This window comes from Ceratotherium simum, chromosome 22 (genome assembly GCF_057802395.1).
Source record: "Ceratotherium simum simum isolate JZ-2026a chromosome 22, ASM5780239v1, whole genome shotgun sequence".
NCBI lineage: Eukaryota > Metazoa > Chordata > Mammalia > Perissodactyla > Rhinocerotidae > Ceratotherium > Ceratotherium simum.
In genome coordinates, this window is record NC_141921.1 from 47,403,119 (window position 1) to 47,420,892 (window position 17,774).

The following is a 17,774-nucleotide window of genomic DNA, read 5'->3' on the forward strand; positions in this document are numbered from 1 at the left end:
TTCCATGAAACCACAAGAACCTCGGAAGGTTTCTTTGTGCACTCTGAGGACTGTGGGAATCAGGATAAGGTGCAAGCTGCTCCTGCTACCTTTGCAGACCCATTGCACACTGCTTCCATCTTGCCCTGCTGGTGCTGGTATTTCATCAAGATTTCCCCCTTCAAGTAAAAGACAGGCATGGATCTAAAACTCAGGGGACTCATGTCATGTTCTCACAAGGACCCTCTTATGATGTCCCCCAGTACCAGAGAGGGACTTCAGGTCTTGCAGCTCAGCAACACCCAACCAGGGAATAAACAAGTGTTTGGTAAATAAGTGAGCACAGAATCAATTGCCCAAGCCTGGACACTTAAGAGAGGGAGAGGGATGCTATTAGTAATGACTCTGGGACCACAAGTGAATCATCCCGTAGCAAACCAGGACATTCTACTGTCCTATTATCCATAAGTATCTTCTAAAGCCCCACACTCTCTATTTGATTTTAGGGAGAGAAAGGTGAAGTTCCCATCCTCCATTGGAAGGGGAGGAAGTGACCTCTCACCATAGCCCCATGTTCCCACTCCAGGACCCCAGCCTGACAATCCCAATGATGCTTACTCTCTTCCTGTCCCTGTTTTTATAGAGGCTCAGGAGGAGGGTTGGTGTGGCAGCTCACCTACTGCTGCTGCCTGAGTAAGCTCAGATGGTGTGTCTTTATGGCTTTCCCGTTCTCTTTAGGTGTGCTGGCGTCTCCTTTACTCTGCTTTGAGGCCTTAGTAGCAATTCTGGAACAACAAGAGCAGTACCATTCGGCATGTACCAGCCATATTTCTCAACTGCAAGCAACGGGAAAAAGGCTTTGGCAAATTTAAGTAGAAAATGAATTTATCCAAGGACATTGCCTACCCCAAGGCCTCTGGGAGAGCCAGAGAACTCGGTGTGTGAGCTACACAGTGAAATCACAGCCCAGAGCTGGTTCTGCACCACTCATATCAACCCTGCTCCATGTCTGTGCTGTTAGAACCCCTGTCACTGAGGCCCCTTAATATGCGATCCAACTGCCACCCCCCTTGCTGGAATCAATTCCCCACATCCCTGCTTCTTTGCACTATCAACTGTCGAATCAAAACCTGGGAGTGTGCACTTGGCTGGATCCCGAGTCCTGTGCTAAAGTCCTAGAGCCAGATGAGTAGGGAAAGCAAGGACTGTGCCACACGAATGTTCTGTCTCTAGGGTGGGATGCTGGCTCTGCCTCCCCAGGTGGGTGTTTCCTCAAGGAGAGAGAGAAGGTTCAGATGCTGTGTGATAGAAAGTTATGCAATGTCCACCCATCCAGGGTGGTCGGCTGAAAGATGGCCCCCAAAGGTATCAAGTCCTAATCCCTGGAACCCCTGAATATGTTACCTGATATGGCAAAGGGACTTGACAGGTGGGATTAAATTGAGATGGGGAGATTACCCTGGATTATCTAGATGGGCCCTAATGTAATCACAAGGGTCCTTGTAAGAGGGAGGTAGGAGATGTGACAATTGAAACAAGATGCTGGAGGGAATGAGGAAGGGGCTATGACCCAAGGAAGGCAGGCAACCTCCAGAAGCTATAAATGGCCAGGAAAAGGATTCTCCCCTAGAGCTTTCAGAAAGAATTTTGATTTTAGCCCTAAAAATCTTATTTTGAACTTCTGTCCTCCAGAACTGTAAGAGAATAAATGTGTGTTGTTTTAAGCTATCAAGTTTGTGGCAATTTGTTACAGCAGCAACAGGAAACTAACACTCCCCATAAACGTTTGTGGATTTAACGAAGAGAAGGAGAGAATTTTCCACCCCTTTTGCAGGCACACAGGAGCTGAGAACAGCGGAGTCTGGGGAGAAGGAAGAGCTGCTCCTGCTGGAGAGAGAATAATCTGAAAATTACCCTTCTCTTGTGCTATGTGGTCTTGGAGTTTAAACTGTAAAAGAGAAGGATCTTTCTGAACCTCTTGCACAGCAGCCAAAAAAAAAAAAAAAAAAAAAAAGGAGAAGTGTTTGAAGGCAAAAAGCCACTTGCAGGCCCATGATTGGAAAACAACTCATGCTTAGGGGCTTAAGGTATCTGGAGGAAACAACAATGTGTAGAGAAGAATTCTTGAGTAAATAGCTCTTATATCAGCTGGAAAATTCATCACACACTGTTCCTGTTCTATTGGCAGCGATTTGTGCGTCTCTGAGAACCTCGTTTGTAGGGAAAGTTCCTCTGCAGTTGCAGGAGTTCTCTCACTGGGGGCTCTGCAGTGTGCAACCTGCCGAGAAACCTTTATGCTCAGCAATGGCTCCTTCCCCCTCCTCATCCCATAATGTTCTCCCTGCTCCAGGTGGTGTGGGAAGAATAGCGGGATTAATGGTTTGTTCTAAATTGTAGGGTGTGTGAGTCGGGTGGGGGCCAGCTCCATTTTCAGCTTCACGCGGACTGGTTTCAAAAGCCAGAATACTGTTAACGTCTTTCTCCCATAGCTCGTAGAATATTACCTCTTCAAAAAGCATCTTTTAAAACAGCAGTTCCATTTTGGTGAACTCTGTATTTGAAGGAAATGAGCAAGCCCCAGTTCTGGAGGGACAAGAAGAGAGGAGCATCAGGATATCCCCAGGCTCTGGGCACTGTCTCTGACTTCACTCCACTGTCCTCCATCCTGTCAGAGGCTTGTTTGGCACCACAAGTCTTTAGAACACTTATGTTAGTTCTAATGAGGCAGTTAACTGCATTATCATCTGCTTACTGTCTGTCTGCACTGTTGGAATGGAGGCTCCTAGGCAGGCCCATAGTCCCTTGTTCACATCTGCACCCCCTCTGCATGTCCACCCCACTCCTACTGTACATCTCATTGCCCTGTTCTAAATCCTTTATTGCAATCATCCCTTTTTGAAATATCCAAGTTCATTTATTTGTTTGCTTGTTCATCATCTGCACCCCTTCGCCATTAGAGTCCAAACACCTTGCAAACTCAGTCAATGCCTGTGGGCTGTTTTGTTCCCTGTATAGACAGAGGGTGAGGACATCTCCTTTCTCTGTCTGTATATTTCCATGTGAAGGGAAATCCAATAGAAGGACACCCTGGTTTCTCTCTCTCACTTACTTATTGGGTAACTCCTTTAGTCGGTGAGTTTGGGGAGGGAACTGGCCCTGCAAAGCTCCCCTTTGGGGTCTGCCTGCCCATACAGGCTCAGTTGCAAGGTCTCTGTCCTGCAGGGAGCTGGGGTGCTTGTGTTCCGTCCATACTGGAAACTGGAAGCTTGATTCTGCCCAATTCTGAGTTCAGTATTCTACAGCGCATTACTGCAGCACGCCTCTAAGCCAGCCTCCATCAGCAGTGATGCTGACATCTTGATCTTCATCTGCTTAAACTCTGTTTCTTAAACTTTGTAATTCCAAGCTTGGTCAGAGGACAAAGAGGTCATTCTTTGGGTTCCTTAATTCCATATACACAGCTCCATCCTCAGGGCCTAGAACAGCGGCTGGTACACTGCAGGTACTCAGTTTATTTTTACTTTTTAAATGAGTGGATGCATAGATGCATGAATTCAATGCTTTTTATAATAAGAAGTTTTCTAGGTCCTGGGTCCTCTAGACGAGTCCAGGTAGTTAACACAGATCTCAGGATGAACTGCCAAGTCTGAAGGAGTGAATTAGGTTTGGAGCTAATAGTGTTTATTATTTAAGCAAATGTCATTACCAACTGAAATTGCAATCCTGTGAGCCAACAGGCCCATGAGATCCTTAAATCCACTCAGGACTCATGTTTATCAGCATCCCCAGCTGGAGTTACTCAATGAAAGAAGAAGGAAATGAATTTTGGCTTTCTCTCCTGCTACATATTCTCTCCCGCTTTTATCGTTCTTTCTCCATTTGGGTTGGCCATTGCCAAAAACAGAAGTTTGACCCTTAAAAATAAGAATTTTTCCATACTGATTTTGAAAGATGTCACTATGATTGACTTTAATTGTCTTGATGACCCTAGTGTGACAGGGCTTGGGAATCAATTATGTTGGTGGATAAATCAGTCTGATTAGATTATTTAAACAGCAACATAGCGTGTGTGCTTGTGTGTGTGTGTGTGTGTGTGTGCAAAGTTCTCTTGATTTAAGGGTTTGGATTTCCGAGCGAGCCCATGGCAGAATACCACCGTGGACACCTCCTTCTACATGAGCCCTGTCTTAGTAAGTGCATTTCTCAGTTGATGGATGGGTCTTGGTGGAGCTATTTGTGAGGACAGTATCTTTTATTGGAAAGGATATAGATGTGCGCTAATAGGAAGTTATGAATCATTTCCTTGAAGAACTCTCTTTAGAAATTTAGGAAATGGATGTTTGGGGAAATGGAATTTAACATGTTAAAGCAGGTTTTTTTTCTATGTGATTGGAGTCTTCCCGAACAATAACGGGTCTGAAGCTTATCAACCATGCCTGGGTCTTTTTGGATGAAACATAGGCACAATTTCTGTTTTCATCAAGAAAATGTAAACAACAAAAATTTTACTTGTCTATTTGTTTTCTAGAGTACGTTGTGTCCCCCAGAATTCATATGTTGAAACCTAACCCCAATGTGATGGTGTTAGAAGGTGGGGCCGTTGGGAGGTGATTGGGTCTTGTGAGTGGAGCCCTCATGAATGAGATTAGTGCCGTTACAAAAGGGACCCTAGAGAGCTCCCTTGCCCCTTCCACCATGTGAAGATACAACCAGAAGATGGCCGTCTATGAACCAGGAAGCAGGTTCTCACCAGATACCGAATCTGCCTACACCTTGATCATGGACTTCCAGCCTCCAGAACTGTGAGAAACAAATGTCTGTTGTTTAAGCCTTCAGTCTGTGGCATATTATAGCAGCCAGAGCTGACCAAGACAGCATGTGTATGTGGCAAGAAAGTGTCTCAACAAAACCTCTCATTCTCTGGTGTTTGGGGGGACATAGAACCAAAAACTCAGCCGCATGTCTAAAGCATTCAGTTAAATCTGCCAATATTTCACTTAATAAATAGCATCCAGGAAACAGCCATCCTAGATGGACCAGACCTGGAGGAACTGTCAGCTGTAGACAGGCCAGGGACCCCTCCGTCCAGAGCTGGGACCTGAGAGTGAGCACTTTGTTGCTCTTCTTTACCCAACGGTCAGTGTCTGGAGGGAATTTCAACTGCTGTGCTCAGTTTTCTGTCTTGCTCTACTGAGGAATGCGAAGGAGAGGCGGGCGTGTAGGAGGTGGTGTTTTGAGGGGGCTGATGATATTGGGTGAGTGGTTTGTGTGTCGCAAAGGAAAGATTCCTGGAAATCCCTTCATAGAAGACTTAGGAATCTAATTGACTTAATTACAGGTTGGAAGGAAGGGGATTACCATACACATGCCAAGAGGGACCCAGATGTCACTTTGAATCATTTTGCCTCCTGGTAACTGTCTTCAAATCAGAGAGAGGAGAGGCTTGAAGCTTAGTCAAAAGCAGCCCAGCTGGAACCAGACGTGCTCACTGACGCTACGGCAACGAGAGCGCAGCCATCACAAATGGCCAGGGCTCGCTCTCCGTTTCCCCAGCGAGCTTGCATTCAAGGTCCAGTTAACAATGCACAACATCTTCCATTGTGCATATTGACAATGAGTGACAACGAGTCGTGAGCTGGCGGGACAGTCGCAGGCATGGATCCTAGGAGCAATCAAAGGGGATTAATGGATTAATCCACAGTTCTGGATTTCACTGATGTTGAAAATAAATATTTTGTAAGTGCCTGGGGGTATATTCCAGAATAAAGCATATAGATACAGATACATATGCATACGTACATATGTATGTACATACATATTCTTTTCCAAAAGAGATTTAACCCTAGTTTTTTCCAAGTACCTGACTATGGCTTTACAGAGAGTTGAAAGAATCAAAAACAGAGAAACACATTATTTGAATAAATCCAAGTGGAAATTTTTAATCATTCTGGTGATATGAAGGCTCAACCTCTCTCACCTTGGCCTGTCCTGATAGGACATCCTTCCTCTATTTTACTTTGGGTGTGTCAAAACTGGGTCACCATAACAATAAAATGTTTCTCACAACACTACCCTAGGGGTGATGAGATTTGAACCCAGAATACCTGAGTGGTTAGTCTTTAATTCATTCTCTGTGGCCACATCATTCCCCAGAGATTGCCCTCTGAACAGGAATAACCTGATCAGTCAATTAAAAGATACATGCTCCTAGCATTTCATCTAACACAGCTATTAGAGGGCAGAAGTGAAATGTCCTGGTACTACTGTCACACCATCTGCCCACAGCATCTCTGAAGGTGCAGGCATCCATGCACCAGGGCATAGGTGGCTCTTTTTCAAATGGGAGAACACCTGCCTGTCCGCTCTGGCTTCTTACTTGAGTGCTTTGCCAGATTAAGCCCCTCAGAATTACGGACCACGTCTTGCTTGTCTTTGTCCAGCTCAGTGCCTGCCTTATTGATGAAATAAGCAAGCCAAGGGAAGGTTCTAGTCTAACATTCAATAAGTGACTCCCAAGGACGCAACTCTTGTGCCCACTTTGCCTGCCCTTGGGACCTTTGTATGTGTTGAATAACATGAATGATGCAAGATAAGATACAGACTAGGTGTCTGAACCCCCAAAACCCAATATTAATTTAAGTTGAAGTAGATAAGAGGGAGTATTTATCTGGGAAACCTTAGAGGTTATCTTATTTGAAATATTCTCAGTTCTGTTGTATACTACTAAAAAAAAAGAGAGACAGGAAATGAGAGTTTCTCTCAACAGACATTTGAATGATTAAAAAGCCAAGGGACTCGGGGGTGTGGAAGAATGCATGACTGGTCCCTGCCTGCAGGAGCCTTGATCCCTCAGGGGAGATGGCCATCTACTCATCTTGGCTCACTGTGTGCTGTAGGCAACCCAACACAAGGGAAGTCCAATTAGAGAGCTTAGTCAGGAGAGCACAGGGGAACTGAGTAATGTGGGAATCTAAGAACATGTCTAGGAAGAGATGGCTTTTTGACTGAGCCTTAAATACAGTGCCATTTGGGTATTGGGGTGAATTCAGGAAAGGCATTCTAGATGGAGGGAGCCATGAGATCCAAGGCATGGAGTCGGGAAATCACCAAAGAAAGCATAGAAGCAGTTAGATGAGACCATAGCCTAGATAGATGGATGAAACAGGATGTTTGTCTCATTCACCCAAGATCCCTGGACCACCCACTTGCTGCCACCCTGAGCTGAGGGCTGGAGATGCAATGGCTGGTAAGCAGATATGGTCTCTCCCTTTATGGTACTTACTGTTGAGTTGGAGAGTCAGAAAATAAACAAAAAGCACAAAATGTACAATTACAAACTGTTTAGAACTCTGAGAGAAAATGAAAACATTAAAAACATAACAGAAGGGGGACCACCTAGAAAAGGCAGCCCAGAAAAATGTCTGAGGAACAAGAGCTGAGCAGAGACATGGTGCAAAAAGCCAGGATCTGAAAAGTCAAAGGGCCCAGGCAGAGGGGCTCCTGTGAGGTGGGAAGAGGTGTGCATATTCATGGAAGTGATGAGTCTGGCGCTACAGAGTCACAGTGGGCACGAGGCAGTGGGGTCCAAGATGGAGGTGGACAGGGGACATGATCCAACCACGATCTTGTAGGTCAGGGGCAGAAGTCTGGATTTTGTTTGAAGTGCAATGGGGTGTCACTGCAGGATTTAAGCCAAGGAACAAAGATCAGTTTTTGTGTTAAAATGTTCACTTGTGCTTTTGGCAGAACATAGATTGGAAAGGAGAATATGGAAGCAGAGAGAACTCTTGGAGAGCTTTTGCAGGAGTTCGGGTGAGCGACGGAGGTGGCTCAGACTAAGTTGATGGTGGCGGGGAAGGTGAAGTGTGTTAGAGCATTATTGGGAGGTAGAATTGATGAGACTTGCTGGAGGATTGGGTTGGGGTACACTGGGAGGAAGAGGGCAAAGTTCAGGTTGACTCTGGGCTTCTGGCTTGAGAATTTGGCATATGATCATGTTGCTTACTAAAATGGGGAAGATGGGGAGCGAGAGGAGCAGGTGAAAAGGTGTGAGTGTGAAATGCCAGCAGACAACGAGGCTGAGCTGTGCATCTGGAGATGTCCAGGGGAGAGGCTTTCTGGTGGGGATAAAAATAGGGGTTTTATTGTAGGGATTCTATTTAAGGCCATGGGAGGAGATCACTGAGGGGGGACGTATAGATAAAGAAGAAAAAGGCCAGCACTTAGAAATCAGAGCAAGAAGAGCCCATGACAATGACAGAGAAAGAAAAACAGGAAAAGCAAGAGGAAAACCAGGACAGGTGTTTGCGCTCTGAGAGACAGTGTGTGTGGCGGGGAGGAAGCAGCGCCTGCGCTGTATTCTGCTGAGACGACATGGAAAGGGAAATTTTTCCTTTGCTTTTGGTAACTTTAATACGAGTCTTTTGGGAGAGATCCTGGGGCAGAAACCAGACGAGAAGGTCTTGGGGAAGGACTGCATGATGAGAGGTAGGAGAGAGAGCATATAGACACCACTCTACAGATGTCTGGGTGTGAAGGGAGCAGAGATAGATACAGGACAAATGTTCTTTATTTTTTAAGAAGCAGTTTACTAGCGCATGTTTTTTGCTAATGGAGAAACGATCAAATTGGGAGAGATTACCGATGCAGTACAGAGGGAATTCCTTAGGAGTGGAGTCCTTAAAAGGTGGAAGGACAGGTCTTACTTTGCAAGAAGAGGGAAGAAGGAGCTGCAGGGGATCTAAATTCAGCAGAGAAAGATGTGGGAGTTGCTATCCGGAGGCTTCTGTGAGGCGAGGTCATCAGAGCAGTGAGAGTGTGGTTGAAGAAGAGAAGCGAGGAGAGGCGATGGTTGTGTTAGAGGCTAGGTGAGCAATTGAACTCACCTGAGAACCAGCCAAGACTCCAGCTAAGTTTTCCTATCATGAATTTAAAGTGAGCCAGTGAACTGGTCTTATTTTATTTTTTACCCTCAGAAAAATTTCCGCCTCTTGGGCACAGTCAAGAAGAAGATTGATGGTTGAGTTAATTATCCAGAGCAGGATTTTGTTCCAAGTATCAAGGAAGGAAGGCAAAGGAAGTTGAAGTTGAAGGCAAGGGAAGGTTTGTAATGATGGACCAAGGAATCCAAGCTGGAATAGAGTGAGAGAGGGATGGAACCAATTCATTGGAGACCTCTCAGGATTGAAGGATTATTTTGGTGGAAATGCTTTGAACAAGAGGGTCAGAGATCAAGGTTGGAGAGTGGCCTTGATGGCATCAAAGTTTGGCTAGCACCTCTGTAATCCTCATAAGCTCCTCAAGGACACCCCAGATAAACATGCAGTCTAAGTAAAAACAGTGTGCTTGCCATGCAAATGCAGCTGCAGGATAAGCCCTCAATCTCATCCCACTTCTAAGGAAATTGCTGCTTCTAAGTTCTTCTGTACTTCCATTGACCTGGGCACCTTGGAGCCACAGAAAACTTCTGTTATTGACCTTCATCAGCAACCATCCACTGATTTCCAGTTGGATGAGTCTACAGGCTCCAATATTATACTGCTCCTCCCAACACCTGGGAAATCAACAGCACCTGAGATGCATTCTCTCTCCTGGCTTTGGTGGCCAACTCCTGTGGTCTCCATCCAATGTTATTTAACCAGCACAGCAGTTAAAATCTCAAATCATCTTTATTGCTGCTGCAGATTTTACCAGCTGTCTGAGAATGATCTTACCTCCACATGCTTGGCAAATGATAGATGATTCTCTCCTTTTCCAACATTTTCCCTGGAAGATTATTGATGCCTCAGAGAAGAAAAAATTCCAGAAAATATAGTATCCTCAGCCACACTGGAGTAGCCTTGTAAAGATCAATCTATAATAGTAAAAACATGATCTATAAAGGCATTAGGCATAGGAGACAGAACGGTAAAATTACTGGAGAAAGATAAAATCCACTTTATTATGGGAACAGGAGGCACCACCAATGCTCTCGTAACTGTCTAGAATCTTGTGAGTGTTGCCAGCCATTTCATCACTGAGTCAATGTGTTGGCTGTTTATCTTCATCTCGTATCAGAATGGTCTAGACCTGGTTATTTTGGTTAAAGTCGTTTTCCTTCCCAGGATGGGCAGTTGGCACAGTGGCCACACTGTCTAGTTAGAGAGGAATGTGCTATTTGCAGAATTGGTTTTGGCTGAATAAGGGCCAACAGTTTCCTTCTGAATTAAAGAGAAAGTGGATTTATTAAAGATAAGTCTTCTACTATAGAATCTTACAGCTATTTAAGCCAAATCCCCCTAAAGGCAGATGTAATAAACAGTGGTTTCCACCTAATGTGCATTAGGCAGGATCAAGGCTGTGGTGTGTTGGCTCTAGTTTTTGGAACATCATGTTCTGTTCTTAGATAAAACCTCAATCCACTTTGTGAAGTTAGTTGGTTTTCTCTAAATGGACTGTGGTGGCTAATTTTATGTGCCCACTTGACTGGATCACAGAGTGACCAGACATTTGGCCAAATGTTATTTCTGAGTGCGTCTGTGAGAGTGTTTCCAGATGAAGTCAGCATTTGAAGTGATGAACTCGGTAAAGCAGTCTCCCCTTCCCAGTGTGTGTGGGCATCATGAAACCCACTGAGGGCACGAATAGAATGAAAAGGTAGAGGAAAGAAGAATTCATCCCTTCTTGCCTGGTTGCTTGAGCTGGGCCATCAATCTTCTCCTGCCCTTGATGCTTCTGGTTCTCAGGCCCTTGGATTTCGACTGGAACTCACCACTAGGTTTCCTGGGGCTCCAGCTTGCAGGTGGTAGATTGTGAGGCTTCTCAGCCTCCAGGATTGCATGAGCCAATTTCTTATAATAAATCTCTTCCTATAGACATATCCTATTGGTTCTGTTTCCCTGGAGAACACTGATACACAGACTAATTGCTCTGGTATCAACAAGTATGTTCAGTAAGTACAAACACGCTCACAGTGCCACCTTGGCTGGGTCAAATTCATCAAGTTCTTGATAGTTTCTCTTTGCTTAAGGAGAGAGCCTAAGTTCCCTAGCCAGGGACCATGGCTCACCACGAGATGTCCCCGCCTTTTAACCCAGACTTATTTCCACATCCTCCCATACATCCCCAGGCTCCAAGTAAACTGCACTTCTTCCTCTTCCTCAAATCTAATCTTAGCTTTTTCAACTCCATGCCTTTTCTCCTGAAAACACCTCTACTCGTAGCAAATACTCTCTCTAAATGAAAGTCTCTTCCGATGTCAAATATATTCACTCACTCATTCATTCATATAGCAAATATTTATTGTGCACCTTCCATGTGTCAGGCACCTTGCTCAGATGGACTCCAGGATTCCCATAGTGCTTTGCAGAATGCTTAAAATATTTAACAAATATTTTCTGAATGAATGAATGAATGATTGTGTCATTTGGTTTTAGTTTGTTAACCTTTCCCACTTGGCTATAAGCTCTTCATGGGCTCGGTGCATGTGTGTCACTCTTACTCCCCTGTGAACATAGTAGGCAATCGATTCATGGTTAAAAACTGGGCAAAGAGAATCCTGAGGTCAATTAAGTCAGTAAAAATCCATCAGTTGAATTAGCCATGATCATTTCCTAAGAAGAAAATAATCAGAGAGGCCACATTCACAATCAGTGGTTAGTACATGGTTCATTCCTGCTCAGTAATTCACTGTTTGTGACAAACAGTCAACTATTCTAATATTTTCAATTCTCTTTATTCATTATCTGACTTGATTAGGAGCAAAGATTCCAATGTCAATAAGCATTTAATATTCCAGTCAAGCCTCTTCTGTGAGAGACTGTAAATGGGGTAAATTGGAATATTTAACATGAAGCTGAATGGGACTTCAGTTCTGTCATTTTCATTTTGTAGCTGCAGTCTTCATATGGTGCTGTCAGTGCTGTGTCTGTGCACCCCTTTCAGTGATAAATCCTTGTCAAATTAGCTTCATCAGGTGCATTGTGAAGACGGAAAACCCAAGAATTGAAAAGGATTGCCAGCTATTGGGAGGAGGATGGAATACACTAGAATCATGGGAATGGTGATCAAGGAATGACTGGAAGCCAGCCACTTCAAGACAAAACAGTGCCTTCCATGTTCAGTTGATATTTGTTGAATTAATAAATGACCCTACATATTCCTTCAGCCCAGACCCAAGACTTTTCTTAAGGCCTTCCTAATAAGGATACTCCTATGAGCAAGGAGGGATTATTTGGAAAGCAAAGACTGTGTTTTTGCTTTAATCCTAGCCTGACAAAGTACCTAGAACACTAATGGTGCTTGATAAATTTTTGTTGGAAAAAGAAATCAATGAATATATCCTCTAGGAAGGTGACCAGCAAATTGTTCCTATAAAATAAGGCTCAAAGAAGTGAATGTTCTGTTGTTAAAATGGCAAGGGCCTCTATATTTCCATTAACCAAATGAAATTGTCTCAACAATGTTGAGAGAACAAAACAGTATGTAGCTAAAGTTTATTCTAATATAAAAGTGCTTCTGACTACATAAGGGATCCAGGGGAATTTTAGATGTATCTAGTGCCCTGAGGCATTGCTCAGACACCATGTGATTGAGTATTACATTTAATGTCCCTCTAACTTGGACCTCAACTCTGCTTTAGATACTGGCAACTGCTTTGTTTGTGGAACTCTCAAGTTGCTGACCTCCAGGGTCCATGAAGGACACAAGAGAAGCCCTGGTTTTCTCCAGGTTGGATAACATATGCGTGTCTTTCCCTAAGAATTTGCATTTTATTCAGAGAGCTTGTTTTCTATATCACATAATTGGGACAAGTGGAAAAACGCTCATCTCACATAATGGACAGTCTACCTCTTTGCTTTTGTCTGACTCAAGTGACTGTTCAAAGCTTTAGAAACCAAGATCTGACAGAGTCCAGTCAAGCTTCATGGCAACCAGAGACTGTAGCTCATGGTGTGGAGGCTGAGAACCCCTGGAAAAGGTGGCCTTCCTCCACATGGGAAGTGGATACACAGTGGAAAATCTCATCTACTATCAATTAGGCCACTCTAGCTGTGCTTGAGAAGCACTTAAGGAACTTTTAAAGAAAGACAAGAGTAACCAGCACTCACACTGGGCCAGGAATAGTGCCTTCTTTCACCAGCCAGACTGGAAAACCTCATTCTTCAAAATGCATTGGGTAAATCACTCGGAAGGGTCTTTCTGCAATAGTGGGAGATAATTAGACCTAGACTAAATGCTGCTCTGGTCTAACCTAACAAATTTCACCATCAAGGCTATAAAGGATTGATCTGTTTCTGAGTTGAACATCATCACCCAAAAGGGTAAAATTTACAGTGTTTAAAATCCAATCATAAATTATAAGGCATGCAAAAAGCAGAAAATATGACACATGAGAAGGAAAACAATCGATTGAAATTGACCCTGAACAGAATTGACCCGGATTATAGAATTAGCGGACAAGGACATTAAAACAATTATTAGAACTCCATTCTATGCTCAAAAAGTTAAATAAAGACATATAAGATATTAAAAAGACTCAAATCAAATTTCTAGAGATAAAAACTAAAGTGTATGAAATGAAAAATTTACCGGATGGGATAAATGGACAATTAGACGTTGCAGAAGAAAAAATTAGTGAATGTGAAGACCATAACAGAAACTATTTAAAATGAAACACGCAGAGAGAAGAAAGAATTAAGAAAAGAGCATCAGCTAGCTGAGGAAGAGGAGAAAGCAGGAGGGACAGAAAAATATTTGAATAAATAATGGACAAAATTATTCCACATTTGTTGAAAAGTCCAAATTCACAAATCCAAAAAGCCCAAAAAACTCTAAAAATGTGAAACACAATAAGTAGGTGTTAACTAAAGGAATTAAATTGAGGCATATCATAATTGAGTTGTTCAAAATCAGTGATAAAGAGAAAAATCTTAAAAGCAGTCAGAGTAAAAAAGATATAGGTTCAGAGGCACGAAGGTAAAGATGACAGCAGATTTGTGGGCAAACACAATGCAAACACAATGACAGTGGAGCAACATCTTTTAAGCACTGAAGCAAAAGTACTGTCAAGCTAGAATTATATACCCAGTGAAAGCATGTTTACAAAATGAAGGCCAAATAAAGACTTTTCTGGACAGACATAACCAGAAAGAATTAATCACCAGCAGACCCACACTAAAAGAAATGTAAAGAGCAGTGCTTTGGGCAGAAGTAAACTGACACAAGACAGAAATGTAGATCCATGTAAAGAATGAGGAGAACCAGAAGAGGTAACCACATGAATAAATATGTACCTATTTTACTACTGAAACCTCCTTAAGAAAAGAAAATTGTTAAAAAAAATAATAACAGTATATTTTGGGGTTTATAACATATATAAAGTAAAATGCAAAACAGTAATATGATTAAGGCTAGGAGGGGAGAAATGCAAGTATGCTTTTTTCATGTTCTTATACTTTACATAAAGTGGTACGCTAGCATTTGAAGATACAGTGTCATGAGTTAAAGATGTATATTATAAGCCCAAAAGTGACCCCTATAATAAAAAAAAGAATTATATCTAATAAGCCAACAAAGGAGATGAAATAGAAATCCAAGATAAGGCAGAAAAAGAGGAAAAAAAGGAACAAATAACAGCACAAATAGAAAACAAATAGTAAGATGTTGGACTCAAATCTAAGCACATCAGTAATCATATTAAAAGTAAACAGACTAAACACTCAAATTAAAAGGCAGAGGCTGTCAGATTGGGTAAAAAAGCAAGACTCAACAATATGCTGCCTACAAGACATCCACTTTAAATGCAAAGATTCAGGCAGGTGAAATGTAAAAGGTTAGAAACAAATATACCATGCTAACCATAATCAAAAGAAAGCTGGAGTGGCTACCACGCAATAAAATACTACTCAGCAGCAAAGGAGACTGAACTATGGATATGCCCAACAGCATGAGTGAATCTCAAAATAATGATGCTGAGTGAGAGAAGCCAGACCAAAAAAATACATGCTGTAAAATTCTAATCACATAAAATTCTGCAAAATACAAAGTAATATAGTAACAGAAAGCAGATCACTGGTTGCCTGGGGATGAGGGATGCAGGAAGGAGGGATTAGAAGGGGGCATGGTGAAACTTTTTGGGGTGATGGGCACATTCACTCTCTTGATTATGGTAACCTTTTCACTGGCATGTATACATGTTAAATTGTGCACTTGAATTATATCTATTGTATGTCAACTGCACCTGAATTGAAAAATTAAAATTAAAGTCATTGAAACATGAATGATCCCCCTACTCCTACAGATTCGGATTTAATTTGTCTGAGGGGTGTTATGGACGGAACTGGGTTTTTCTCAAATTCATGTGTTGAAGCTTTAACCCTCAATGTGACTGAATTTGGAGATGGGGCCTGAAAGGCACTGATTAAGGTTAAACGAGGCCATTAGAGTGGGTCCTAATCCAAGAGGACTGGTGTCCTTATCAGAAGAGGAAGAGATACTAGGGATGTACGTGCACAGAGGGAAGACCACGGGAAGACACAACGAGAAGGCGGCCATCTGCAAACCAAGGACAGAGGCCTCACTGGAAACCAACCCTGCCGACACCTTGATCCCAGATTCTCATCCTCCACAACTGTGAGACAATGGACTTCTGTTGTTTACTCACCTGGTCTGTGGTATTCTGTTGTGCAGCCCGAGCAGACCAATGGGGGGATTCTAGGTAGCGGTGTTTTTATAAGCCTCCCTAGGAGGTTCCATGAGTAGCTAGAACTGTGACACGTGACATTAGGCCAGGCTGCCTCCCCTCCAGGTTGCAGAGTGAATTAAACACTGAGACCAGTGTGGCATGTGGGCTCATTGATGCTGGCTCTGACCCCAAAGTCAAAACTTTATGAACTGCCTTTGGGTTTCCACTTCTCTTTCTGTGGCCACGTCTATACTATATCTACATCTTTTTGTACAACAATCAGTCAAACAAGTTATTTGAGAAAATAGGACTTTACCGCCATTCAATTGAAGGAATATTTGTGCACACTCCATGCCAGGTAGGGAGATGGGCCCTCCAGATAACAAAAAGTATCATAAGACTTGACCAGATAAGAAGTGTGACTTCTGACCATTGAAATTCCTCGTCCTCTCGCTTATACGTCTGAGCATGGCATTTTAAGCGAGCTGAATCTCTTGATGTGGCTGTATTGTAACTCGTTCGCGGACTTTTATTTATTTTTATTTTTACATTTAAAAAAATCAGTGAGCAACTTTTATAGGAACATTGAATTATTTTGAAAACATCCAGGTTTCCAAAATGATTGCACAGGATTTGAGTTGCAGAATTAAAAGCAAGTTCAGTTGGAGCCTTCAAGCCAAGAGTAATAATTACTGCATGCACCATAAAACTGGGTTTTAATTAAATATGTCTTTGAATAAGAAAGAAGTTTTATGAAGTGTAGTGCACATGGAAAGCTTTCCAAGTGGCGTTGATAACATCCAGAGAAACGTCAAATATACCTGAGAAGTGTAAAAATGTAACTCATTTTAAAGTGAACCCGACATAGAAGAGTGACAATTTACTGACACGTACCCTGACTTTATTCCATTTATTCTGCAATACTTAGAATATCTTCCAGGAAGCTTCTAGAATGGCCACGCTGCATCTTGTATGTTGTCTATTCCTTTTTGCCTCCACTACATTGTGCAACGCCAGTGAGCACACAGCGAACGTCTGCCTCAACTGAGCTTGGAGGAAACACAGAACTTTTTTACCCAAACAAGTAGTTACTAGAAGGGTCAGATGGAGAAAAGTCAGTGGCTGTCACTTTAATATTTCATGCACAAAAAAACACCATTTGACATCTAGATGCATTGCTCTGTTATACTGTTTCCGATGAAGATGGTCCTGAATGAATGTTTAATGACGGAACATGGTGTCTCTGCAGATTTAGGAACTGCAAATTAGGCTGGCCATCTCCATCAGAAACATCTGTCTGCTCCCATATGTGTCTCTCGTAGATGGAGAGAGGTGATCTTTCCCTGGGTCCCTGCAGATGTGCCGTTCCATTTGGTGGCTCCTGAAAGTACTGTTCCTAATCCTAATGGCAAACAAGCATTTCAGCTTTGCAAAATGTGCCAGCTTGATTTCCTTATGGCTCCAAACCGACAAGCCAGATAGCTGACATCTTTGTTGACGAAAGGTAGAGAGTGGAGGTAGTGTGGTTCCTGCAGCCAGCAAGACTTCTGCCCTCGTGCACAATGACAGTGGACAGCATCACCCTCTGGTGGCCTGGGGACATTGTATACAAGCCCCTCTCCAGCATTTCAGCCTACCAACCAGCTCATATTTCCTTCTGGGAAAAACTCAATGATAAAAGGAAAGTTGGAACACAAGCCTCCCCCCCACCCAAGTGATAGCAAGTGGATTTCTTTTAAAATTCAAAATTCTTTTTTAAATGCACTTCCTATTTGGCAAATCACTTCTGGCTCATTCATACCGCACACAATGTAATACAAAAAACATCTACTTGATGTGACAATGTCTGTGATGTACTGTCTCATTCTGTGAATAAACAGTAGCTTGCAGCAAAGATAAGGCATTGCTTATACACTCACAGGGACTGGAATTACAGTGAAATTCTAAATGGACAGTACTTATGGTAATTAGTTAAAACCCACTGACAGAAACAAAGTCCCTGGCTAGAATAATGTCTTTTATACTTCAGCCTTCTTTCAAACGGAAGCTACTGATTCTTTGGGAAAATGGTCTTGATAATTTCTTACTTATCTTCCAAATGAGGGGAGTGCCTGCATCTGGCACAGCATCT